The sequence below is a fragment of the Temnothorax nylanderi genome, unplaced genomic scaffold (genome assembly GCF_030848795.1).
Source record: "Temnothorax nylanderi isolate EJ_2023f unplaced genomic scaffold, tnyl_v1.0 TNYL_tig0011_pilon, whole genome shotgun sequence".
Lineage (NCBI taxonomy): Eukaryota > Metazoa > Arthropoda > Insecta > Hymenoptera > Formicidae > Temnothorax > Temnothorax nylanderi.
Window position 1 is genome coordinate 1708051 of NW_027249073.1, and position 25212 is coordinate 1733262.

Sequence of the window (25212 nt, forward strand, 5' to 3'; positions counted from 1 at the left end):
ATAACTTTCAATTATTATACGCCGCTTTTCAATTAAACAAATATCAGTAATTTAAAGGAAATCGATCGATTAATAATCTTAATCCTACATGAAGACACTTTGCCCCTATATACAAAGGTAAAAAATTAAGGATAACTTCGTTTTTCTCAGTCTATATCCCGTACTTTTTCGGATTAATTAACATAGTAGAGTTTCACACGTAATTTCGGTGCAGCAGCCTTCCGGAGCTATAAAGACGGCGCCGCTGCATCCAGCGCACGTGTGCACGCGTACGTGAACACTCCTCGTCTGCTCGTGTGCGGCAGTACGTGCGTCCTTCCCCCCTCGCCATTCTCGTCGACGTTCTCCACATGTGTCTCCTGTGTGCGCGTTTAACGCGGCCCTGTGTGCACGGCTCCGGCCGAAAAGTTCGTCTCCATGGGTATTGCGGACTTTGCATAGTAGCCTTTTCGAAATCCGCTCCGGAAACTTCGCGGAAGTCGGAGTCGAATACGAGATAAAAGTCCGCGCGCACACCCGAGGGACTTGTTGCGGCGGTATAGCGAAGGAGCAGGTACGAAGAGGTGGCCTTTCGTCAACGAGCTTAATGACGTTTTCCATCGACAGCAACATTAATCAATCTTTGATTGTTCCTCGTGGGAAATCGACAGGTATCCCCAGGTCGAATGTTGATTTGCGTATTTTCTAAATTCAAGAATTGTTTTCATTTCGACTGCGTCACAATCGTGTTTTATTTAAAGTAAATCTTGCCATTATTTATTGCAAAACATGATATTGAAAGTGGAAATTTTTATCTCGTTTTTCAATCAAAACAAATGCTTTTTTTTGCAATTTACCCGCCCTGCCACGTGTCCGAAAAAAAGCATGCATTCAGCAAGGCACCGCAGACAATCCAATCAGAAGCGGATGATGGGTAGCAAAAAAAAATCTGCTCTATAAAATCCCGTTCCGCATGCCACCGGCACGTCGAGCGCCCGCCCCAGCGTTTGGGATTTAGCGGAGGGAATAAAATCGAACGACAATTTTTTTTCACCCAGCGGCAGAAACGAGTGCGGGGGTTTGGGGACATCGAATGCAGGGAGGAAGGGAGGTTGGGTAAGTTGCGAAAGGATACACGCGGTGGTGTTCTGTATCCTCTCGTTGGCGGCTTGCGGTTTAAAGCAACATCCCCCTACCCACCGCAACTCCCACTATGTGAAAGAGTGCACGAGAGAAAGAGAGAATGAGGAAAAGAGAGAAAGAGAGAGAGAGAGAGAGGAAAGAAGTGGGGAAGGTACGTGCGGGTGGCCGCTCGTTATTTTTATTGGCCGCGTTTATCGGAGGGCTCTCGGTTAAAAAAAAAAAGGGAAAAAAACGAGGGTCGCGGAACGAGCGAAAGCAAAAAAAAAACGAGGAAGCGAGAGAGAAAGAGAGAACGGGGAGCGTCGAGTGAGTCAATCCGGTGATTTTTTTTCCGCCCTGATTTACGCGAGTGGATGAGCGCCGGAAAAATGGGCCAAGTTTGCCCCGTCTGACACGTCGCGGTTTACCCAAGCCGCGTGAAAGCTCGGGTTTGAAAGCTGAAACCCCTGCCGGGTAAGGCAATGGACTCTCAATTGTGGTCACTTGAATATCATGTGTACGTCATGACGTATCAAAATATTTAATGCTAGTTCCGCGTTTCATTAGCACAGACTAATGAACAGCTTCGCCAGTGTCAGAGAGCGAACGTCAAATGTACTTTAACTAAATCTTCGCATCTTTTTATTGTTTTTATTATTCGTTTCGTAGGAATAGATAATAAATAACGAACCAAGGAATAGCAATCTTCGTGACTGACATATTTAGTTAAATCTAGGGCAGAGTTTATCATGTTTACGCGACGACGGTTTGGACGTAATTCTTCAAACCAACGGGCAGCAAAAGCAATTGGCGACCAGAAAGTAGGTGGGTTTCCGCGAGGACGCAGAAGCCATCTTGGTATGGTCGAGATACGGCCCACGGTTTTTCCGGCAACTTTCTCAGCCATTTTCCGCGGACTATGCGGAAGCACTAAATAATGCGGATGTGCTCCTGGATGGTCCTGAAAGGACGGCAAGAAGGGGGACAGGGCTCCCGCTTCTCCGTGGGTGTGGAGGCGAGCGAGACTGAAGTGGTTACAAGGAAAGAGGGGGTGGCGGCCGGGGGTGGGGGGTCGCAGGACGAGCTGGAGATTTTGCGCGTAGAGTTATAGTGAAACTTTCGAGCATTTATTTCACGAATCTGCATATTACGTCCGCCGTCGTGGCTGCTTCGCAAAGGAGGATACAGAAGCGGGGGTGGACGGGGGGGACGGGGTGCAACGAGACGAGTGTCCTCGGCGACGTACGTACGTAAGTACATGCACGAAGAGAACAAGGAAAGGTAGTGTGGGAGGGGGGAGGAGAAGCGCGAGGGTGGTTGTGTGTTTTGCTACCGTCCAGAAAGGGGTTGCAGGAGACGACCGACTTTGTGGCTCCAGCCACGTCCGACGTACGACGTCCGCACGAGGTAGTAAATACGGATGGTGATTTGTAGCCCGATCGTGCAAATTAACCCCGCGTCCCTTTCTACCATGAGACCAGTTCTTCGCTCGACGTTGTCTAGATTTCGATAAGTCACCCTAATATTGTCAATATTGACTGGCATTTCACAGAATTTTATTGAATGTACAATGAAATTATATGGTTAACTATGATTACGACAATCGATTGTACTTATCGTTCCCTTTTTACTTCACAATGGCGGAGCAAAATTGACGATAACCGCCGGCGAATCGCACGCAAACTTCGACGCGATTTTTCGGCAACGCGCGCTGCATTATCGCGCGCTAGCAAGTTCGCGGTAAGTTTCGCGAGGAATTATTGATAGAAGATGGTGGAAAGATATGTGTGTGGCGCAAGCGAGCGTTCGCCCGCGGCCCTTCCAACGAAGGCCCCTCCACCCCCCCTGCCCCTCCTCTAACCGGAACCATCCTGCAGGAGAAAATTTACGGCCACGCGAACTACCCTCTTAAACTCCGCGAGACCAACCCCCGGCCTTCTGCTAACCTACCCCGACGCCCCCGGGCCCGTGGTGTGCCGCCATCCTCGAGAACTTTCAAAATTCGGCCCATAAAACTTTTCGAGAAACTGCGCTTGGCCAGCAATTTCCCACCCCGTCGTATTACTGGATTTCGTGATCAGATTTTCAACCTTCGATCCTTTGCTCGCATTATCTCCCTGCAGTACGATGTTCCTTGAATGTCACAAAGTCGAGGAATTTCGCATATTCGCACTCTGTCACAGTATTTTACATTACATGTTCTTTCGTTAAATATCGCGTTATTTATTTATCGCACCAAGATGTCAGTAAAGTAACGTCAAAATTAAACGAAAAATGAAATTACTTTGTGTATTAGCACCTTTAAAGTTTAATTGTTAAGTACCTAACATCGGTTTAGTGATTATTTAATTCATTTTCGATCACAATTGAAGACTCGTGCATTATTGGCTGCTCGCTGTGAAGCTACGGTTATTCTGTCGAGAATTGCGCTTGGCCTCTTGAATGCACCTCAAAGAGCTGGATAAAATTCATTCTGGTATGTGGCTCGCACCGTCAGTGTCAGACGATCCGGGCGAAGTAGCGCCGGGGCGAGGATGACATTTTTGAAGAGGCCATTAGCGTACGCGTGTGTGTACGCGTGTCTCTATACCTGGCTTCTCTCTTTGCCTCTTTTTGGAGTGGAAACGATTACGTTACAAGGGTACGGGGACGCGGATCGACGCCACGAAGCGGTGTTACGTGTACATTCGCGTTTCATGAAGTAGCGCGGATGGAGAAAGAGATCGTGCACGCGTGTGAAGGGGAAAGAGACGGGGGAGGGGGGTACTGAGGGAGCAAAGAGGGAAGTGGCAGAGGAGAGCGGATGACGCGGGGACGCGAATACGGGGTACTCAACCGAAGGGGCGGAGAGGGGGGGAGATGGGCGAAGCGGAGGTGGGCGAGCCGCATGCAACCCCGTCTATGCGAGCACCGAGGGATGGGTTAAGAGGGTGTATCACTTGTTTACTACCCGACCACAAACCGCCGACAAAAACATTAATGTCGAACGTTAACGGCGATAATGCGAGCGACCCGTTCTCCATCCGCGATTTATTCACTCAGGATCGACATTCTGAAAGTATCCAAAGAGGCATCCAGCCAGCGAAAGAGGGTAATTTTCTTTTTATAAATAACGAGTTATTTTACGTAATACATTTTAAACGATTAAATGTAGAACAAGCGATTCTATATGCAATACCTCTTACACGGTCATTTAATTTTAATTCATACTTCAGCAACTAAATGTACGATAAATTCGATGACACCAATATATATCTTCGTATATCTATTATAATAATAATCGCAATTTAAATGTGCACGAAAAAAAAGATTTAAATATATTGTTATATATTTTCATGCGTGGATATTCGCAAACTGCACAATGAAAAAATCGCTGGGCAATTTCCAGTTGTTAGATGTTGCGTCTTGATTTTAGAAGGATGTAAAATACATTGTACTTTCACATATTTATCGCAAAGATATCTCGATCGCGCGTGCCCCGCCGCATAATCGAGGACCGACCGCGTAACTCACGGCAGCTCTAAAAGCATCCCGTAACATAACACGTGCATCGCCTAACGGGTTTATGAAAAATGGTAAGTACCTTTCGGGAGAGCGAGAGAAGCTGGTTTGCCGGAGAGTATAAGGGGCGGCGCCGACTTCTTCGCTGATGTCGCAGCATAATTTCGAACAGAATGTCCTCGTTTATCTGAAAATTCTCGCGCGACTCCGTCGCCCGGGCCGGGATGGGTCGGACGAAACTTTGCCCATTTTTGCCCCCTTCCCACCCCCTATCACGCCCCTTCGGAAACCTCGAGCCACTTTACCAGGCTACCAGCGGTACCATCTCCGGTAACCGCCGGTAACCGCCCGAAGGCACCACGGTTGTTCCGACCGTCGTCGTGGAAGCGGGAGAACGAGAAGGATAAAGAGGGTGGAAAGAGAGCGGGCGCGAAAGGGGGAGGAGAGAAAGAGAGCGGACGGCGTGAAGGCGGGTTGTGTATGGCTGCGGCGGGGTGGGTCGCGCGGAGCCCGGGCAAGATGATATTTTCTTATCTTCTCATTACTTAATTTTACGATTGCTCCTGATACTACGGGCGTTGCCATGGCTACCCCACTTAAGTGCCCCATAAAAAGATGAATGGCAAGCCAACCATATTTCCCCGCGACTCGAACTCTCGGCTTCTTCCGCTCGTCGCGGGAACGCGCTCGCCCCCGAAAGCTCGCTGCCGTTTCGCAAACTTATCTCAGAAACGTTCTTCAGAGTAGTTCATTGTGAGCGTTACGGTGGCCAGGGAACGACGACTCGATTAAGTTACACATCGCCGTGATGATCGACCTACGCATTCCTGATTTGTAATTACGTCATTAATTCGTACTCAGTTGTATCAATCTGTAGGTACACCATCGACTGCCGACATTTTTGACTCTTAGATCATAGTCTGAGTAAAAGTCTTATAGTATTAGAAGGTCATTAATGCATTGAAAACAGTTTTAAGAATTGTTATATCTTTTTCTAATAATTACATAAATGTTATAAATTATAATAGAACGCTCGAATAAATTTAATTTAACGATCATCCGTCTCTCGTTTCGGTCACTTTGAGATTTCTATCCTCTTCTGCTATAAGTATGAACGATGCGGATAACATCGCGTCCTAAAACACGTGGTACAGAAAGCGATCAACCGCTTCACCCGTGAATGACGCGTCGAAGTAGCCCTAAATCTTCGGTGGCGCGCCAACGTCGGGGTAAATTCGGCCGAAGAAGGGACGGAATTGATCGCAGTGCGCCCTGAAATGATGCCGCATGATTAAACCGACGTGTCGGAAATCTTCCGCGCGATCAAGCCCTCTTCTAAGCTATTTCTTGCTGATCGCCCAGCCAGCCAGCCAGCCAGCCAGCCATCCGACCCCTGCACACCCCCGCTCAATCCCTCGCGTCTTTCCTGTTCGTCGCCGTCGTCACGGGTGCCTTCCTCCGGGCTCCTTTATCCTATAGTATCTATCTTCATTTTCTTAATCGCTCCCAACCACCCCGCCGCACCCCCGTGACCCACCTCACCCTCTTTGGTGGCCAAGATGGCGCCCGTTGACGAAGACGTATTACCCGGGACGTTACGCAGCGACGCTGGCTGAAAGGGATCGACTGTGGGTTTCTAAGAGATTGTATACTTACGGGAAATATACTCAACTTATTCTTTCCCAGGTTCCTCCGGCGGATTATCCCACGATAGTACACTCCCCCCTTTCCCCCGTGGCGAGAATCATGTCGTTACGCGAAAAGGGTTAACTACGTCGACATTGTAAGCGCGATTATCGTTCGCAACAGGGCGTCGTCAGTAACGCAAATTTCGCCACGTCGATATACCGGGGATATTTCGCGCGGGTACTTTCTACGAGTTCTATATAAATGTAAATAGGGGAACACACTGTATTACCTGCGTTTATCATAATGGAAATTGCATTTCTGCATCGACGTCACTGATGCATATTTATTGAAGCAAATATTAAATTAATCTGAATTTCTATATCGAGTTAATTAAATTGAATCAAATAGTAATTCTATGTTGCTTGCATATTAATTGATTCTAACTGCCGTAAGGGACGCGCTCGCAAAAATTCGCGGCGCGGCGGAAATAAATAAAATCGCGAATGCCCGTTGTTGAATGAACAAAAGTGATGAATAGAGAACGAGGTTTTACCTTTTTAATGAGCGTTATCGAGCGGCAAGTAAATCACCGCGCGGCGCGGTGAGTAAAAACTAATTACGCGCATTTACACCGGTCGGCGTGCATCAATCCTCTCTCATTACACACGAGCGTTAAAGCGATTTAAAAATAATTAACTGCCACGTTGGGAAGGTGGTTTTTCGCGGCCGGTTGGTTTTTCGCATCGCGTGTTCGAAAATGCGGCCGTTTACCGATAGTTATAATTCGATCACCGTAATTAATCTCGGTCAGGACGCGACGTGGCGGCGCACACCTGTACATCGTGGACCACGTGTGTTTCGAGTTTCAAGTAGCGGCACGACGACGCGCGCCGCTCGAGGTAATCCGTAGACGAGCAAACGCACGCACGTACGCATAGCACAACTCGCGCTCACATATACACACGCATACACATTCACGCACACACGTGATGCGCGCATACACCCGCGCCGGAAGAGAGTGTGCAGAGAGCGAGCCCGAATGTGGGACAAACTCATACCCCATTCATCTGAACCGCGCCGGGTGCGTTTGCTCTCGCACGCGTAAGTCACGGAGGGCGACCCGCGACGTCATTTTTTATTCTTTTCGTGGAACGACAAGCGCGCTTCTTCTCCGTTTGCCGCCTTCCTCTTTGCAATTCAAATGGCAACGGCATGAAATAAAAATAACGTTAACCATGCAGGTACTCGTGAGCATCTTTTATTCCGAGTGCCCTGGCTTGCACTTCTCGAGAGACTGGATTTCTTTAATAACGTGAATCTATTCGGGATATCTAGCTTTCTTCAGTCTAAGTGATTTAACATTAATTTGATACTTCCGCTGATTTCTTAGATTTATTTTCTTAGATTCTATTATTAGTCGCATTGGTATAAAATAAATACATTATCTTCGCAATCTTTGGAAAATTGTATAAAACGACATATGTGACGTAGAATGAGACAATGTGAGACCCCCTGCAAGAGGGAGGATTAATTTAAAATTAGCCGCATCTGTGTGAAGCCGCGCAGTCATCTTCGACATACGTCGCTACGAGATTGGGGATGATAAATTTTTATCGATCGGCGTGCAAGAACGACAGACAAGATTGTCCGTGCGTGCAGTGACTGAACTCGAAGAACTCCAACGACGAGCGAGCCGCCGACGAAGAAGCTGCCGTTGCTGAGGAAGGGGGGGAGAAACGAAGGCGAACGAAGTTGCCGGTGAGAAAACGAGTTTCTGCCCGGAAAGTCTGGCTGGCTGCAACCCCTTCGCGAAGGTGCGGTGTACTCCTACTACCCCTTGGTACCGGTATCAACCTTCCCTCCGCCGCCCCCGGCCCACCAGTCCTCGCCACCGACGTCGGCGTCCATGTAGTACGTGTCCGTAGACGCGCGTGCACGCTCGTGTCGAGAGAAGAGAGAAAATGAGATGGAAGGACGAAGGAAAAGAGAAAGAGAATGGAACGGTAACACGAGAGAGGTGCGAGAGAGACCCCAGCTTTTCCTTAGCTCGCGGGTGGGGGCGGCCATTTTCCCGAGTTCTTAATATTTTCATGATGGCGGCCGGCGCTGGCGGAGCCGCTTGGAAATGGAGAGTGGGTGGCGGGTGTAGAGACGAGGGGGACAGGCGGGCAGGGGGGACGTCCGGGGGTGGCTGGATGGAAGAGGGTGGGCAAGCGGAACGGAGTACCAGAGGCGGGCTGAGGGGGCCGCGCGGGCCGAGAGGGGAGAAATTAGAAAAGGGGAGATTTAAATATCAACCCCCGAGGGGCGGACCGCGCGCTCGCTGCCTCTATCTCGCCTCGTTCTTCTTCTCTCGCACCGACGCCCCTCCGGCTCGCGCGCTCTCTTTCTCGGCGCCCCCGCGCTGCCACCCTCTTTACCACCCTTCGCCGTTCTTCGCTTATGCACACACACCGAGAGACCCGCACAGAAAGATATGTACACAGACAGACACACTCACGCACACATCTATCGATCCTCGGCCAGAGAAAAGACGTCTTAGAGCCGTTCGACGATGGAGGACGGTAAGGCAGTGCTACGTGCTAATTGGACGGCCCCTGCCGACGCTTTTGTTCTTCGCGGACCGGGCGAACTTTCTTCATATAATGATAGCGCGCGCGCGCGCGCGCGTATGTGTGCGGATATGCCGAGTGCATACCGTATCGTGTGCGCGACCGCGCCAGGCGTCGTCGCCGCGCCGGCAAGAATTAATACGAATATGAATCGCGGAATGGTCCCCCGATATTTCGGCAAACACGATTTGTCTGATCTGTTGATCATTGGTTAACGCGACCGGAACTCAAACGTAAGCGCTAAGCCGGCGAAGGTCGTTCCATTTCGGCATACGCTAATGAACACCGGTGGCCGTTGCAACTGCAACGTGCGCAGTTAAAATCTACCGGCAGATTGCGGAACGCTCCAAGTCCCCGTGTGCCCAGACAGTCTCGTTAAAATGTAAGATGTTTTTAATTTAATAAACATGGAGTTTTCTAATTAAAATCGCATCTACGCATCTACTCCGTCGTACGACGGACGCAATTAAAAGTTAAAGACAGGTTTGCCGGCTCGAGTCGTAAAAAGAGAGAATTGACAATGTTAATGCAAAGTAGATAATATATGTAAATGTAAATGTAAACCCAAGCACACGTGCACGCAACATTATTATCATTATCAATTGCTGTATATTTATATACATTATAAATAAGAAGAAGATTAAACACTCTGGCAAATATTTGTAATAAATTTCTGTGATATGTACTGATTATCCATATTTCAGTAAAGTTAAAGATACCAATATTTTGTTAAATGGTAAAAATCATGAAATAATTTTGAACGATATTATCTTTTGACCCTTCGCCGTAGGTCGCGACGCAAAAGTAGGGAAACTTATGAAAATCTTCGCGAGAGGAAAATTTTCAAGAGTAAGATTCTCGAAGGAGAGGGCTGCTGGGAATTACTGAGTGCTTTGAGAGAAGGGTACGGAGCGTGAGAAAGGGATGAGGGAAAGGGGGGAGGGCGAGGGACCGGAGGACAACGGGATAGAGAGCGAGGAGGAAGACGGCGAACTCGAATTCGTCCTTTGAGAGGCCGACAGCAGGCGCCAGCCGGAGGAAACGGAGTAAAATGTTCTGGAAACAACGAAGTCTTTCGCTGCCCCACCCGCCCCAACCCCCAACTCGCTCGTCCTCCCGCAGCCTCCGTTATCCCGCTTTCGTAGGTACAACTCCCGCTTACATCGCCATGAAACTCGCCCATCCTATATTTTCCTTATCTGGAATAAGTGCACCGGGAGGAGAGCCAGGGGGGTTGCAATACGGTGTTCCGCCTCCTTCTTTAATTACGTTCAGCCGCCCCTCGCGGGCGAGCAGACCTAGAGGAGGTTACCCCCTTCGCCTTTCGGCCACCCACTGCCTTCTTGGTCGAACTCGCGACTCTCCTCCTTTTCCTTTCCTCCTTAGAGTCCTCCGCGCAACCCGCTAACTACTTTGTTTCATCTATTCATCTGTCGTTCTCTTCTGTTTTTCGAAAAGAAGATTTTAATTGAATCTAGCGACATACGCAAGTACACGCGCTTTCTCTCTTTTTCTTCGCAACGTGATGTCATCCCGCCTGTCTTCCTCTTCACGTCATCGTTCCCTCGCTCTCTCTCGCGTCGCTAATCACCCTTACTCCCGCCTCACTCCTCACGCACAAAATCAACCCTTCGAACATCGAATCAACCCTCGACGCCCACGATTTAAGATGGCACCGATAATCCAATTATTGTCGTCGTCTTCTTGACGGCAGTTGGTTGCATATTAAATCGATCCGATTGATTGACTTCACTCCTCCGCCATCGCTTTTGCATATTGAAAAGCCAACCGAAAGGTTAAATATGATGAGCGGTGTACGTATAGAGCTATTAGCATGTTTACGACATTTCGTAGAATTTAATATTAATTTGGAAATTTATTTCAATTATAAATTTACGCATATTTTCGAGCATCAAAGACACACGTTGTAAGGACTGAATAATTTTCTAGCTAGTTGCAAGATCGATATTTACGTGGCGTAGACAGCTGTCAAACTCAAGGTGAAAATCTTAATGACTACGAGTCGTGTGAGATGTATCGCGAGAAAAAGTCGGCGGCTGGAAATTAGAAGGCAGATAGCGCTTAATTAAAGACGCGCGCGCGTATGGTGCCACGTACCGCCACATTTGTATTATCCCTCAGTGGTCCACAAGACCCTTATATGTGTCGCAGTAAAGCACTCTGTTTGCTCTCGAAATAAGTTGATTATCCAGCATTCGCTCGATCTCCTAGATTTCCTTTAGAAGCAAAAGATATAACGAAACAACAACGTCGAGAGTATAAAAATCCAATAAAATTTCGGAGAAAAGTTATTAAGATTTTAGGCCAGTTTAAAACAAGATACATTAGATATTAGCGCTAAAGAGAAGTGAACATTCTACCTATATCGAACCGCAGAAGAAATCTTACAATTTTCCAAGAATACGATATAAGTCTTTGATGATAATAGAACGTGGATAAATTACAAAACTGTTTGTTTGTGGATGTGAAACAACACGCAGCGGGAGATAATGTTGCGGTCAGGACAAAGCGAAAAGAGGAGAGACGCTAGAGAAGAGACGGCAAGACGAACGCAGCGACGGCGACGGCGGCGGCGGCGGCGGCGGAGAATTGATCTTCGCGCGTGAGAGAGACGCCGCGGATGCTGCGACAGGTGCGAGGGAGACGCGAGAGGCGGCGAAGAGAAGGAACGGGCAAACGATAGAACCGCTCGATTGAGTCCACTGAAACAGTTTGTGTCTGCGGTCCACCGAAATTGATCCGGCAACACCGCGGCAACTGTCTCCAACACTCTACGGTCCTGTGTCCTCTCTCGCATCCCTCGCTCCTCTCTTTCGATCCCTCTTTCCACCGATTCCACCACCTTCGTCGTCGGTAACCACCACTACTACCGCCACCGTACCTCGCGCTTCCGCTCTGACCGTGCGGACACCTGTGGTACATCGTCGAAGATTCTAACGATTACGCGCCGCGGGATGATCTCCCGGGATCTTGGCCCTCGGTAGGATTTCGCGATTATGGGGGGGAACTAATAGTGAGTTGTTGGTAGTCGGATAAGGGAGCGGGAGAGAGAAAATCCGCAGCATGACTCGAGACTTTGTCCAGGAAATATCCTCTTTGTCGCTGTAATCCTTTTTTTTCCTCCCTTTTGTAACTTCGACGTTAATTATTATCTATTAAAGCTACGAATTTGACAATGATAAGTGCGGTAACTTTTTGACACGTGTAATTACAACGTTGAACATAATCGAAATAGACTAATAAATTAGTCGGGGAGCGCGTGATAGAGCTAACGCTACAATCGCGTGTCTAATTCGTTCCCGGAAATGATGAGAAGATGCACGAAATATGTTTAATCCTTTAAAATGTCAGTAACGATGATGCATAACCACCTTTGTAATCCCACTTTTCCCAATCTGCATAGTGGTTTTCTCTGACCGCGGCGGCGTTACATTCAGTAGCCACTAATAATAATAGATGACTTTCAGCTTCTTTATGTTCATCGGTATTGTACAAAAGATGGCGATTGTTCAAGAACGCTCGGTCCATTAAGATTTATAATTGGATGACGCATATATTAAAGACAATAATTTGGGAAAGAATAAATATCCATCGGTGTGATTATCTAAAGACAAGTTTGTTTCTACGCGACAGTTTAGCTACCACCTCGTCCTGGCAAGCGCGATCTATAGAAAACTGCTGAAATATCTCGAAGGAAGAGGGGGCAGGGACGCGCAAGGGCGGAGGAAGGGCGCCGGATAGACGGCACACGCCGGTAGGGAGGGCACGGGAGGGCGTTAAGAATAAGAAGAGGTGGAAAGACACCGTTGGAAGCGGCTCTCGTTTCCAAAAGGTCGAGCTCGCACGTCAGTGGGCGAGAGAAGCGGGCAAGAAAGAGTCAGAGGGAGAGAAAGGGGGAGCTCGGCGAGGCAAGACGGATGGAGGTCGTAGGACCTACCCCGGTGGATGGAGGAGACGAAAGGAGAAGCCGGAGGAGAAAGAGGAGGTCGAGGTGGAGGGTAGGAGAGAAATAAAGATGGCCGCTCCCGCCTCCGGGGTCGACCCACCCACTCTTCCTCCTCGCGGTAATAAAAGGAAAAAGGGGAGAAAACTGAGGAGCAGCGCTGAAGGTGGTAGGTCGGCCTGTAGGGGTGCCACGAACGAGGCGACGAACAGGGCGACGGGGAAGGGGGCTGAGGGGGGGGGCGGGAGGGTGGGGTGGACGGGGATGGGTATCCGCGGGGGAAACAGTTCTTATTGATTCAGAGGAGCCACCCTCACGGAGGAGCAAGCCTGGTGGACCCGCTCCTGGACCTCTCTCCTTCTCGCTCTGTCTCTTTTCCGCCCTTTCTCTCCCGGTCTCACATTGTCTCTCTCTTTCTCTCTCTCACTTTCTCTCTGTCTCTCGCTCTCTTCTCTTTCTCGCCGCGCGCGCGAACCTGGCTTCTGCGAACAAGTGCTCCTCAGCTTGCCACCCTCGACAGTTATCCGTCGTACCCTTCTTTTCCCTCCTTTCCGTCGCATCGCGGAGAACGCGGACGGCTTCAAAGTCCGCCGATCGATTCGATCTCCGTCTCGCAAGCGTTCGAGATCGATCTTCTCGCGCACGTGATTGTAATCCGACGATCAAACGTCTCGATATTCCAAATTACGCGCAACACATCCCAAACGAATATAATTAACACGATTCCCGCTTATAAACTTGTCCGGTTTATCCTTCCCGGGAGAGCGGTATCCGCCTGGCGAAATATCACTTTTTGCTTGTATATCCGTGTCACCCTTTCCGACGTGTTCGCGTTAACTGCACAGGGATGCGAACGGTCAGCGGAGCCCAGGGGTCAAATTGACTCTGACTTCTCGGCTCTTGTTTCACGTAAGAGACCCGCGTTTTATGCCGGAGGGAAAAGCGATTTCAACGAGTTTTTCCAGAGTGCTTATTTACGTACTGAGCGCAGATTCCATATCAGTAGATATATAACATACGCTTTATGTGACAAACGCAACAATTGTATAATTGATTCTGTACTGAATAACAATGTTATATTCGATACCACAATACCAGGGATGTAGCGCTTATTTTTCATGTTAACAAAATATAATATATCGATAATTTTTTTTTCATGCAGATTCTCCTTTCTGCACTTGACATATCCTTCTTTATTTTCTATTCGATTAATATGTAATATCATGTATTATCAAATTAGTTCACTATCAATTTTCTATAAGACTCAAATGTCTATCAGCAAAAAATGTTGATGAAATATATCTATATTTGTGCAAAGACTTAGATTATTTTATAATACAACAGTTTCAATTAGCAATTTACTTCTCGTTGAACTTTGCATCTCGCGTTCCGCGGCGTGCGAGGTGCCTTAAATTTCTCCGCATCTACGCGATCGTGAACGTCTCTCGGAGAGTAAGCAGCATCCCTGGTCACCGTCGACGTCGAGCGCTGTACCCGCCCCGGCGTGGGCGTTACGCGAAAGGAGAAATGCAACGTCGTAATTTTGTAGGACTTTTCCGACCTGTACTCGTAGTCGAGTCTCTCTCTCTCTCTCTCTCTCTCTCTCTCTCTCTCTCTCTCTCTCTCTCTCTCTCTCTCTCTCTCTCTCTCTCTCTCTCTCTCTCTCTCTCTCTCTCTCTCTCTCTCTCTCTCTTCCTTTTCGTCATTGCTAAAGCATCGTTCCTCTCCCTCGCCTTCTCTCTCCTCTGGCTCCTTCTCGCTCTTTCCTTTTACCTCCTCTCTCGCTCTACGTCGATCTCGCTCGTTCGCTCAGCTCTCTGGGCAAATTGACTTTTCCTAATAAACCAACTCGCGAGGCAACTTCGGCGAAAATCATTTAAAACTTTGCCAGACTCGAATTCGCCTCTCGTTTTAATGCGGAGGCCCGCAGAAACCTGGCTGTGCGTGCATCCTCAGCTCTCTTTCCCTCTCGACTCATGCGAGCTCTCGTCCCCGCCTCGCCGTCCACTGCGTCATCGTCACCGTTCCTTACCATTTTTTGCGCATCATTTTCTTATTCCGTATTGTTAGTACCTTTATGTCGCGATAGCGTCAAATCACAAGACGCTTGTCCATTACGAATTATTTTACGATTAAAAAATATGACGGAAAAAATCGTAAACGGCCGAACTCAAGAATTTAAATTGCCAGTAAATATTATTGAGGCGTGGATTACGTGTCTACGATGCATAATGGCGTGTTCTACGCGCAGCTTGTGGCAAATATGTTAATTAGAAATGTAGCGTTTCTTAAGTTTCCATTAAAATGCAAAACTCATCCTAAGATTCGCGACGAACGAGGCTTAACGAGCCGCGAAATCGATGAGGCGATATCCGAAGAATATCCTTTCCATTCTGGCCGACCGTTTTCGCATTAAAATTGCATACAAACCTCACTTTAACAATATTTCATCCCCGTGAATAATTCAGCGGGCACTTCGCGATGGCTGCTAATCCGCTATAGAGCGAGCCGAGTCACGGGATGAGAGAAAGGGAAAACAAGAGGCGGAGAAGGAGAGACGGAAAGATCATTCTTCGCTTTCTCCGGACGAACGGTTATCGAATTAAGCCAAGGATCGCCGATAATAATTCGATTTCACACCGTAAGCGCGAGAACGTCACCCCGTAAGAATGGTTGGTCTCTCCCGGACGCAAAAATACTGATAAATTATTATCATCCGAATTTCCTTACGACGGAACGAGTTCGAGATATTCTTTAAGATTCACGCGAGAAATAGAACTCCTGCATTAATCCCGAAGATTTTCGCAATATTATTCGACATCGTCGTTTATCTCGCTTTGTACGTAAGAATCCACTTTTATTCACTGTAACATCTAACGTCGCGATTATCCAGGCTCATTTTACTTCGTAAATAAATTTACGTTCACAAATATTTGAGCAAACTTTACACGAGGACCTTTTAAGGGGGAGCAATTACGAGAATAATTTGAGAATGATAAATATAACTTAGAAATATTACGTCTTCTCTGTAAGGTGTACAGCTCTAGCTCGCGTTTTTCTACTTAATAATCGTCGTCGTTCTTCTTTCTCAAATGCACGGGAGTAATTTTCTCGAATTACGTCCGGATAATATTTTTGCGCCGTATACGTTATGCAAACACTTCGACCATGCCGCTACTTTTTCGACGTGTATATGCGAGAAGCTCCGGTGGTTTCTCGTCTCTCGGCTTGTTATTCCTGGTTTATGGGTTCTCACGTCGTATGGCGTGAGATGGTAGTTGTGGTGAGTTCGCACAGGATTCCGTTACTATTTATTTCATGGCGCACACCCTGGTCGCTTCGAGAATGAGAGTACTACGGCTACCGAGGCGACGCAAGTTACAAAATTCATGACGTGTCAAGCGAAAGGATTTTTTTTTGTTTTTGGTTTAATGCGCTCCTCTCTTTCATTTCAAAGCTTCTCTTTTCGCTACGATATAAATTACATGCATATTGGAGGAACTATGTAAATGTCTTAAATTTATAGACACGATACACATGAAACCCTACTTAAAAACCTTCTATTACTTTATTGATATAACATATTTATATCCTTTCAGCCCTTTAAACGAACAATTTAAATGATTTCTAGAATTACTAAATTTATTACTCTAACGGGATTAATAGAGAGTTTCAAAATATCATCATGCACATAGTTTCCAGTATTATAAAATTGGTAGAGAGCGACAAAGCGACGATGTTAAAGAGCGCTAAAACCCAGCGGACTATTCATTTCATCCGTTGGGTAAAACCGTCTCGAGATAATTACGACTCGTTCGTTCCTTTCGTTCCGTATCCTCTTTTTCTCGGCGATGATACACGCGCGGGGCCGCGCACGGTCTCGAAAAATTAATTATATCTCGAAAGTTAAAATCGAGTTTGGGTGGAGGGGCGCGTTTGTTTTTGCTCGGCGTCGTTCCTCGTCCCTCTCCCTCTCCCTCTCCCCTGCCACCCCTTACTCGCGGAACGGCAGAAATTTTAAACGAAAGTTTACTAATGAAGGCGACTTTCCGCGCACTCCTCCCCGCCGCTTTCCCGACAGGAGGAGGACGAGATGAAGGAGGAGCAGGAGGAGAAGAGGAGGCTACGAAGAGGAAAATCGCACGGCGCTTTTCCGCAGCCGTTTTCCGCGCTTCATCATCAACGCACGGTCCGAGACTTTTTCAGAGTTTCGTCTCCTTTTTTTTTTAATCTCCTCAACTCGCGAGCGGTTACGGACGAACCGCGGCCGCGAAAAATGAGACCGCGGTCCCGACAAAAATTTTACCTTCCCATATGCCGCGATCGTAATTGCTTAAAAGAAGTTTCGCGAAATGTGTTTCCGTGGCCAGATTTTAAAACTATCCGCTTATTAAAAGCAGTATTAATATCATTATTTCGATTGCCGATTATTCTTTCATGTACACAAAGTCTTTATTTTTATAAATATTTGATTAATAAATTAATTAAAGATTTAAAAATTTTAAGAAAGAAAATTACGCCTTCTTCACTCTTCTATTGTTCGAAAATAAATCTTAAAAATCCTTCCCGACTCTGCATAAAATATGTTTCCTTCTATTTTCTTCCTGAGAGGAGTCTAGTGCACAAATTAATAAGATAATACCTTTTTTTCAAACATAATTAAATACAGATGCTTTAAATTAAAAATTATCTTTATATTTTCTTTGGTTTACGTAAATTAACATATATCGTCTGAAAGGAAATGATTAAAAATCAAGTTAGGGAAGAAGAATATATTGTCATTCGTTCTATCGACGATCAAAGATCTCGGAGACTCTTTCTCCTTTCCATACCGCGTGTCCCGTTTTTCGGAGATCGATAAGGGAGTTCTTCGGAGCGTATAGAGAGGCCGGTGCCAAGGGACGAGGCATAATAGAAAGAGATCCCTCCATTTTGCCAGCCATCTTTCGCGCAGGACTGACTAAACCACCCCCGGACTACAAGTCTTTCTCTTCCGTCTCCCCCGACCGCCCGCCGCCCGCCCGCCCCGTACGCTCTACGCTATACTGCCGAAACAAACCACCCCCAGGTTTTCTCGCCGGGGTAAAAGCTGCGGAGAAAGGGCTACGATGAGAGTACTGGAGAAGAGGGTTCCTACCGAAAGTAAGGGCTTAAAAATTCCCCGTACTCCGCGCCCGCCTTCGCCCGTCCGTAGAAAGGGTGCCATTCCTGGCAACCCCCAAAAATCATTAAAACCATCCCTCGCCAAGGACTCCTCTCGACTGCGCGGAACCGTTGGACGGGAGCAAAGGCGGGGAGGGAGGGGCGAAAGGGAATGCCACCCTCCGGAACGATCCTCGAGGAAATTCTTTCAACGGGGAAGCAGCTGGCGTCAGCGAATTTTCGCGCCAGCCGCCGCGCTAGTTTCTTCAGGGATCGCATAATGACCCTTCGTCGTGTCTCACCCTTAATGCCTGTAATTGCATCTCTTTACGTTCGTATCGCATTCGAGGAATTCATTCCTCGTAAAACGCGAAACGGACAAGATTCAAGGAAACACGGCCGCAACGTGCCAATCGCGAAGTACGGTAACAGCGAGACCGTGTTATTCGCGCACGACAATTGCACGGGTGCTTCTTTCGCGTGGTTCGCGCCGACGCCACGCGAGTGTGGAACCGCCTCCCGAAGCAATTTAGCGTAATTTCAGTACTTTCGTAGCCCTTGTAGCGTAGGAAGATGGTGGAATGACCATGGCTGGCACGCGAAGGGGTTGCTTCCCGTCGTCGCGATGAATGCTACAAAGTTACCACCCTCCGCGCCGACGGTAGAAAATTGTCGAGCCGTTTCTATCGTGACTTATTTATGATGGGAGCGACGACACGTGGCATTTGCGACAGAGCGACGACAGAGGCGGGACCATCATCCGTGCGGGCAAGACAATCGTCTCGCCCGCGCCGCGCCGGTTCGGCGAGGTAGCCGGGCAAGGTGACCGGAAGGACACCGGAGAGGAAGTCGTGCTGAAAAATCCGGGAACTAGGTGAAAAAATCACGATTCATCGGAGGAGGCCAGATGTCGCGTCATGTGCACGCATGTACGCCCGCCGCCTTTCGCTCGCATACGTTCTGGGAGGAAAAAAAATCCCGCCACCCGGTACACCGTCGCCGCGTGGCCTCATTACGATGATGACCGGCGAGCAACCGGAAAGTCTCGCAAGTAATCGGACTGTAATTTGAACGATATTTATGGCGACCATAAATTACGACAGATTGTAGGACGCTCGTTTTATCTTGCAAACATCATTCTAAGATTGTCTTTTAGTTCCGCTTGGTATAAAAATTCAAACGGTAGGGTTTATCTCTCTCATTATATTCCGATATATTACATTTATAGAAACCTTATCGATATTCTTCTCGAAGTAACAATTTCTTATAGAATCTAGACCCAAAGAGAAGTAAAAAGACGGTAAATTCTGTGTGCTGATTCTCTTTGGATGCATTCTGTATTTAAGAAACGAGATTGATGAATGAAGAAAATCCACACCCCCTTCGTCGCGAAATCGAAGGATCTCCATTTTGTTCAAAGAAAGCGACTTCCAGCTGTTCGGGGGGGTGCCGCAAGCGATTTTCCCGGCGAGCGATATAAATTCATCTAATCTAAATCGAGGTAGCTTCAATTTCAGATCTCCTTCCGGCCGTGCCCTCTCGCCGCACCCCCGCCTAACCGCGCGCGGCAATCCTTTGCCCTGGTGTAACCCACCTCCCTTATATTCCTCCCTCCTCCTTCTCATCCTCCCTCATCCACCCACCATCGCCTCGTCTCGCAAGTCCTGTTATTCCAGGATTCCTTAGTTGCCTAAGACGCCTTCGCCGACCGCAGAGTAAAGTATGGGGCCATACTTCACCCGCGGGGGCTACGTCTCTCCCGGTCGACTCCCCCTGCCACCTCCTACCGCCCGGCGGCGTCTAATGAAACTTTGAAAAATCACCGGAATTAACCGAATTTGAATTACACCGAGCTTCTCGGGAACGGAGGAGCCCCGGGGAAAGTGAGAGAATCGCGCGAGGGTGCACGGATGGAGATCGAGGAGTCAGGAAGAAACTCCAAGAACCCTTTTTGTCTCTGTCGCGAGTTTCCACCAAACTTCGGCCTCATTCGCAGCTTCCTTCCGTCTCGAAGAACAAGCAACAGTTCGAACTAGACTCGCTCGGATAGCTTCAATATATCTTTATCAATGATAGCATTTTTTCCCGCAATTTTTCACTACTACTTATGATATTAATTATCTTCTACAAATTTTTTTAATCGTAAGAGTCAAAGTCAGAGAAAGATTAAGTTAGATGTTTCTGTTTCATTCAAGCACCAATTTTATACAATTTCGCAGTAACATCCTCAACAATCTATGTTTCACGAGAGCACATGTCACTGTCACGAAGTATACCCTTCTGAGTCCGGGAAGAATCCAAAGAAGTCGCACTTTTCGTGACACGGCCGAGCGACCGATCGTCGCGAAAAATCGTGAATAACTATGACCAGTGTCGTGTGTCTAATGGGAACTGACCGACTGGACCCCGAGTCGAAAAAGTGACCGCCGCTACGGTCCCTCCCCGTTCCCCCGTTCGTCCTCCACTCTTTGGGTCCAGTCGGCCGCACGGCCACCCTACGAGCGCGTAGCGCGGAAGGAAGGAAGGAAGGCCGAAGGAACGGATAAAGGTGGAAACTGGACAAACCAGTTTACCGTTTTCGAAATTAGGCTCCCCCGGCCAACGGGACCACGGCTGTCCGGTGTCCAGCATGTCCAGGGGTGCGCGTGCATGGGCCGACACACACCGGTCAGAAACGTTCGTGAATGCCCCGCTCGCAATGCCATTGCTAAACCATTCTATGACACTGATTCTTTTCTATTGTTGGACCGAAATAAAGGACTGATGCCCCCTTCCCTCCCCCCTCCTCGTCCCTTTGCCCGAACGCGCGAATGCGCAAGCATCGCGATCCAGTAAATACGACAGAAATCGTTAAATGCCATCTTCGACGACATTCCGAATGTGATGCAGTTGGCACGTCGAAAAGGGTTTAATATATATATATATATATATATATATATATATATATATTAAAATAAACGTTAAATTCGAAATTTGTTCCGCTGGATCTTTCGCCGTTAAAATGAAATTGTCAGCGATCGCGCGTAAAACGTCAGTTATTAACTCGAAGTTGAGAAAATCATTTAATTGAGGAATTTCTGTTTTATACGAAACGAAATTATGATAGCCGTAATTCAGGAAAGTTTTATTTGATTAAATTCGTTCACACGGTAACTGCAGCTAATTCAGATTTTTGGCCCGTCGTTCTTCTACCATCGGCACGTTTTATCTAAGATCTTTCGTTTGCTCATTCAAACCGTATTTGAACAGAAACATTCATTTCATTTTGGTAAATAAAGGAAGAGAAATGCATTTCACAATCTTATCTTTAGAAATTATTTTCTTGAATGATTGTCTTCCTTAATCCAGTTCTAAAAAAAGACAATTAGACTCGCTGCATTAAGTCGGACATAAAGTCAACGAACGTATGTCTATATCGCTTTAAAATGAAACGTACACCGAGATAGATCGTGCAATTCAATTGTAATGGACGTCGGGACAACCTCGCCAGTCTCGATACCTCAAATCCGCGAGCGTGAGTTTCGTGCAGTTTTACGGTATGTGGCAGACAGGTGGAATGAAACAGTGACGCCGGTGTAGTGTCAGCCGGATCTCGAAGAACGTCGCGCGACGCGCGAAGAAGGATTACGAAAGACGAAAGGAAGCGAGAGAAAGAGAGAGAGAGAGAGAGAAGATGAGGCGGCTGCGAAGGAAGAAGCGGCGCGTGTAGGTGGAAGGTGGCGGCGACAGCGGTAACGGAGGCGGTGGCGGTATCGCGGCAGCGGTGACGGTGGTGGCCGGAGGTGGCGGTGTGTGCCGTGCCGTCGTGCGAGGCAAAAAGGGGGCCGCAGCATCCAGGAGGAGAGCCCCGGGGCCGGGGCTCGTAAACACGGCGACAGAGTCTCTTGTTTTCTTATCTACGGGCGGCAACAATGGACCCCCAAGAAACAAAAGACGAAAGACGGGCTATTTATTTCGGTCCATTGTTCCCGCGGCGTAACGCCGTAGCGCGGCGTCGAGCTTGCGAGAGAGAGCCCGAGGCTGAGGACCGGTGCGCAGAGGCGGTCGGGAGACGGGAATAGGGCGCGCGCGGGGGTGGCGGGAGGTCTCGACGACGAGCTACCTACCTCGAGAGATGGCTGCAGAGAACCGCACGCCATAAAGGCTAAACGCTATGAAACGCTCCGCGGGTCCTCTTCCACGGTGGAGACGTACATTGCCTTTCGCCAGAGAGCCGAGGGTCTATCGTGCCTTCCGCGGCAGATAACGAGCTTGCGAGCTTTAATGCGATGGTGAGATACTTACAGCCGGCACCGGTGAGTATCGCCGATACGTCGTAATTACATGACGCGCCGTTTAAAATTAATAAATTGCATTTATAGAAAATGTTGCTCGTCTTGAAAAATCCTGGATAGAACTTCGCGCGTCGCAAAGCTTTTATGTAAATCAGATTCACTTCACATGTTTGGATGTAACGAACCATCAAATATACGCGATTTCAGTATCGGTTGAATGGTTGCGATATAAAAATTGTAATGTATAGAAATAAGTATATCACAGATATGCGTTTCTTTGTGAAACAACGTCTCTAATTGTTTGTAAAGTATGAACAAAGTTGAATAAGTTAGAGAATATAACTGTGTATATTCAGTACATATCTAATTTAATTCCTTCCGAGAGAAGCGAATAGCATATATATGTATAGTAATGTAATATATTCACTATAATATATATGATGAATATATTTAAAACAAGACGCTCGCGAGACGTTTTATCGGGCTCGAACGATACGATCTCTTGGATGCGGATGGAGCCTAAATCTTGAACGTTGCGACAACATGCTCGGCGACGAATTAATTAAAATTTTCGCAGTCACGGCCGAGATGGCTGGGCGGCGAGGGGCCAATTTTCCGGCAAGAAAATTCTGATTCTAATTTCATGCAAATGGCCGCCACTGCCGCTGCCGCTGGGGTACGGCAACACCACCATGCCGGTGGCGGTGGCGGTAGCAGCGGCACGAAGGGGGTTGCACGAAGGCACGGCGCGGTGGTGCACGAAGGGTTGCGTGACGAAGGTGGGGCGAGGGTGGCCCCCGGAGCCGGCGACTCGAGACTCCGCTCCAAGGATGGGTGGGCCAAGAGGGGGGGGGGTAAGAAGAGCGACAAAACAATAGAACGAAATTTAAATTATGCTCCCCGCAAAATGGCGATCGTATGCAAAGCGATGCTTATCCGGCGGGAGAGAAAGAGGGCGGACGCCGACTTCGCAGACGCCGCCAGACGCGAAGCCGTCGGCTTCTTCTTTGCCACCGGAATTGTTTGTTTCTCTTTTTTTCTTCTTCTTCCGCTGTCGTTCGCGATCCCTCCATTGAATCTCGTTCCCCGGCGGTTGCGCCGCTTTTTTTACGCACCTTGCGCACCGTTTCGCCTTCTCCACCTGTCGGCCCACTTTTAGGACACTCATCATCCGCCTTCTTCCCTTCGTTCTCTCGATTTATCTCCACGTTGTATTTATTGCACGTTCCTCGTACGGTCGCCGTAATTTGATATGATTAATTGTGCCACTCGCGACGTCATTTCGCAAATGGCACACGCGCCACGACGGATAAGTCGTTATAATCGGCGTAATCGAGGTGTGCCCCCCTTTTTACGCGTTCCTCGAGTGAGAAGGAGGAAGCCGCGAGGACGATACTCTTGTCCCGGGTGGTTTTCTCTCGTCTTGCGAGAGGGTAGCGTCGGCAGGGTGGAAGGAAGGTAAGGGTGGAAACGGGCGGAAGACGGGGCGGCGGGAGGCGGGAGGATGGATTCATTTATCTTTCTCGTAGATCTAGCTTATATTTCACCGCCCCCCGAGGCAGATACTAAGACGAATGGTCTCTCGAGCAGATCTTACAAAACATCACCCCCCAACCACCTCGCCCTTCTCCGCCGCCTCTCGCCACCGCCTTCCGCTGCCGCCGCCGCCGCCGCCGCCCCGCGCGGTTTGCCATCGAATGCAAATGTAAAACACTGAAGAGGCGAGCTAACCTTCTCAACGTCTTGTCAGACGTGAAATCGCGCGCATTAGTTTCGGGCACGACGACAAAAAGCGGCGGGCATCGCGGCCGAGTATCAAGATTAATGGCGACGCGGAACATTAATCCGCCACGGCTGAAAATTCCGCCACGAGTATCAAAGTCGTAATCATAATATATACTCGCAAGTTTGACCTGTCATTTCATCGTTTTGAGACTTATTCGGCGATGAGCGCGGTCGCGATATAAAAATACGTAATCATGAGAAAAAAATTATTAATGGCTAAGCTACGGAGAATTTAATTAAGCTCCATTGTCGAAACTATCGAGCGTGGAGAAATTTTATAAGGCTTTATATAGACTGGCACGACGTTCGAATTACTTGCGATCGAGTTTATTTCACTCGTTCGCCGCTCTCGAATAAAAGCCATTAATTACCGAACTTCCCGCTCTCATATATATTACCCATAAAATCAACCGCTCGTATTATGCGCGCAGTGGATATCCGGCTGAATATTTATCCATATAAGTTTCGATTTAGTTATACGATAAGCCCGATTAATTACAACAGGTGAAACAGGATGTGGCTCGAAAAATCAGAGGTTGAAAGTTTTGATGTCATTGATACGATAAAATATATTTTATCGTATCGATCGACAGTCATCGCATTTTTCCCGGGTTATAACAATCATTTTCCCGTATGCAGTATCAAATATGCAATCGGCAAAATTGAATTGTTTTTAAAAGCTGCTAAAAATGTTAAAATCATTTCGGCCGTGTATATATGTAGCAATGGAAAACGTGACAGAGGATTCATGAAGCGCATTTACGTCCTCGCAAATCGTGCCGCGGAATTGAGAAGTAGCGGGCAACCGGGAGGGGAGTTAAGAATGACCCAGACTGGGGTGGCCAGGAAGTGACCACCTGGACACACGTTCGGTCGACTGGTCGAACGGGTTTCGCGATAAAAATTCTCCGGAAAAATTGCAGCCGTACGCGCGCGCATTCGAAAAACCGGTTCCCATAATGCCGAAACCGGGGGTTCGCTGACCGTTGGTCTATCCTGAAGGGTTGCCCACGGCGAGGGTTACGTAAGAAAGGGTCAGGTCACGATAAATAATCGCGAGCTACCGGCCAAGAACCGAAGGCTTTCCCACGAAACGTCTTTGCCGAGCTTCTTCGGTTGATTCGAAGATAGATACAATAACCGCAATTACGTTACGGCATATACTTGGGAATATTAATTAATTTCTACTACTAAAACGAAACGC

The 25212-nt window shown here is 47.9% G+C and overlaps 1 long non-coding RNA gene across 6 annotated transcripts in view; it reads right to left on the reverse strand.

Moving 5' to 3' along the window:
- LOC139767686 (uncharacterized) overlaps positions 1–25212 on the reverse strand; it is a 212472-nt gene that overhangs the window by 48020 nt on the left and 139240 nt on the right. The gene's annotated exons all lie outside the window — the stretch shown is intronic.